Consider the following 3,474-nt stretch of genomic DNA (forward strand, 5'->3'; position numbering starts at 1 on the left):
CGGCAGAGAGATAGGGCACACAGGAGTAACCTAGGAGAAATAAAGGATATCACTGCATGGAGACGCGAAGTGGTCAGAGAAGTGGAGAAGGTCACAGAGACGGTGCCTGATGAATGCCAATCAGGGGCGCTAGACAGACGTCTGCTTAACCTGTGGAAAAGAAAAGAGCAGTTGGAAGAGCAGCTTAGGAGCCGCACGTGGGACTGTGCTCCGAAAAAGGATCCCCAACTCCGCAGAGAGATAGGGGGCACAGGAGTAACCTAGGTGAAATAAAGGGATGTCAATGCATGGAGCCGCAAAGTGGTCAGAGAGGTGGAGGAGGTCACAGAGGACGGCGGCTGATGAAAGCGAAGCAGGGGCACTAGACAGACGTCTTCTTAGCCTGTGGAAGCGAAAGAAGCAGTGGGAAGAGCAGCTTATGTGCTTTACGTGGGACTGTGGGCTCCGGAAAAGGATCCCCAACTCGGCATCTTAGATAGGGCGCACAGGAGTGACCTAGGAGAAATAAAGGATATCAATGCATGGAGCCGCAAAGTGGTCAGAGAAGTTGAGGAGGTCACAGAGACGTTTGCTAATGAAAGCGAAGCAGAGGCACTAGACAGACGTGTGCTTAACCTGTGGAAGTGAAAGAAGAAGGAGAAGAGCGGCTTATGGGCTGTACGTGGGACAGTGGGCTCCGGAAAAGTATCCCCAACTCGGCAGACACATAGGGCGCACAGGGAGTAACCTAGGAGAAATAAAGGTTATCAATGCATGGAGCCGCGAATTGGTCACAGAAGTGGAGGAGGTCACAGAGACGGTGGCTGATGAAAGCGAAGCAGGGGCACTAGACAGATGTCTGCTTAAACTGTGGAAGCGAAAGAAGCAGGGGGAAGAGCAGTTTGGAGCCGCACGTCGGACAGTGGGCTCCGAAAAAGGATCCGGAACTCGGCAGACAGATTGAGGGCACAGGAGTAACCTAGGAGAAATAAAGATATCAATGCATGGAGAAGCTAAGTGGTCAGAGAAGTGGAGGAGGTCACCGAGACAGTGTCTGATGAAAGCCAAGCAGGGGCACTACACAGACGTCTGCTTAACCTGTGGAAGCGAAAGAAGCAGTGGGAAGAGCAACCTAGGGGCTGCACGTGCGACAGTGGGCTTCGAAAGCGATCCCTATCTCGGCAGAGAGATGCGGCGCAGAGGAGTAACTCCGGAGAAATAAAGGATATCAATGCAATGGAGCCGCAAAGTTCTCAGAGAAGTGGAGGAGGTCACAGAGACGTTTGCTAATGAAAGCGAAGCAGAGGCAATAGACAGACGTGTGTGCTTAACCTGTGGGAAGCGAAAGAAGCATTGGGCAGAGCAGCTTAGGGGCCGCACGTGGGACAGTGTGCTCGGAAAAAGAATCCTCAACTCGGCAGAGAGATAGGGCGCACAGGAGTAACCTAGGAAAAATAAAGGGTATCAATATATGGAGCCGCAAAGTGGTCAGAGGTGGAGGAGGTCACAGAGACGGTGGCTAATGAAAGCGAAGCAGGGGCACTAGACACACGTTTGCTTAGCCTGTGGAAGCGAAAGAAGCAGTGGCAAGAGCAGCTTAGGGGCCCCACATGGGACTGTGGGCTCCGAAAAAAGGATCCCCAACTCGGCAGAGAGATAGGGCGCACAGGAGTAACCTAGGAGAAATAAAGGATATCAATGCATGGAGACGCGAAGTGGTCAGAGAAGTGGAGGAGGTCACAGACGGTGGCTGATGAAAGCGAAGCAGGGGCACTACACAGACGTCTGCTTAACCTGTGGAAGCGAAAGAAGCAGTGGGAAGAGCAACCTAGGGGCTGCACCTGGGACAGTGGGCTCCGAAAAGGATCCCCAAATCGGCAGAGAGATAGGGCGCACAGGAGTAACCTAGGAGAAATAAAGGATATCAATGCAAGGAGCCGCGAAGTGGTCCGAGAAGTGGAGGAGGTCACAGAGACGGTGGCTGATGAATGCGAATCAGGAGCGCTAGACAGACGTCTGCTTAGCCAGTGGAAGAGAAAAAAGCAGTTGGAAGAGCAGCTTAGGAGCCGCACGTGGGACTGTGCTCCGAAAAGGATCCCCAACTCCGCAGAGAGATAGGGCGCACAGGAGTAACATAGGAGAAATAAAGGATATCAATGCATGGAGCCGCAAAGTGGTCAGAGGTGGAGGAGATCACGGAGACAGTGGCTGATGAAAGCGAAGCAGGGGCACTATACACACGTTTGCTTAACCTGTGCAAGCGAAAGAAGCAGTGGAAAGAGCAGCTTAGGGGCTCCACGTGGGACTGTGGGCTCCGAAAAAGGATCTCCAACTCGGCAGAGAGATAGGGCGCACAGGAGTAACCTAGGAGAAATAAAAGATAGCAATTCACGGAGCCGCGAAGTGGTCAGAGAAGTGGAGGAGGTCACAGAGACGGTGGCTGATGAAAGCGAAGCAGGGGCACTACGCAGACGTCTGCTTAACCTGTGGAAGCGAAAGAAGAAGTGGGAAGAGCAACCTAGGGGCTGCACGTGGGACAGTGAGCTCCGAAAATGACCCCCAAATCGGCAGAGAGATAGGGCGTCCAGGAGTAACCTAGGAGAAATAAAGGATATCAATGCATGGAGCCGTGAAGTGTTCACAGAAGTGGAGGAGGTAACAGAGAGGCTGGCTGATGAAAGCGAAGCAGCCGGGGCACTAGACAGACGTCTGCTTAACCTGTGGAAGCGAAAGAAGCAGTGGGAAGAGCAGCTAAGGGGCCGCACGTGGGACAGTGGGCTCCGGAAAAGGATCCCCAACTCGGCAGAGAGATGGGGGCACAGGAGTAACCTAGAGAGAAATAGAGATATCAGTGCATGGAGAAGCGAAGTGGTCAGAGAAGTGGAGGAGGCCACAGAGACGGCGGCTGATGAATGCGAAACAGGGGCACTAGACACACGTTTGCTTAGCCTGTGGAAGAGAAAGAAGCAGTGGCAAGAGCAGCTTAGGGGCCCCACATGGGACTGTGGGCTCCGAAAAAGGATCCCCAACTCGGCAGAGAGATAGGGCGCACAGGAGTAACCTAGGAGAAATAAAGGATATCAATGCATGGAGACGCGAAGTGGTCAGAGAAGTGGAGGAGGTCACAGACGGTGGCTGATGAAAGCGAAGCAGGGGGCACTACACAGACGTCTGCTTAACCTGTGGAATCGAAAGAAGCAGTGGGAAGAGCAACCTAGGGGCTGCACGTGGGACAGTGGGCTCCGAAAATGACCCCCAAATCGGCAGAGAGATAGGGCGTCCAGGAGTAACCTAGGAGAAATAAAGGATATCAATGCATGGAGCCGTGAAGTGTTCACAGAAGTGGAGGAGGTAACAGAGAGGCTGGCTGATGAAAGCGAAGCAGCCGGGGCACTAGACAGACGTCTGCTTAACCTGTGGAAGCGAAAGAAGCAGTGAGAAGAGCAGCTTAAGGGCTGTACGTGGGACTGTGGGCTCCGTAATAGGATCCCCAAC

The sequence above is a fragment of the Amblyomma americanum genome, chromosome 1 (assembly GCF_052857255.1).
Source record: "Amblyomma americanum isolate KBUSLIRL-KWMA chromosome 1, ASM5285725v1, whole genome shotgun sequence".
Lineage (NCBI taxonomy): Eukaryota > Metazoa > Arthropoda > Arachnida > Ixodida > Ixodidae > Amblyomma > Amblyomma americanum.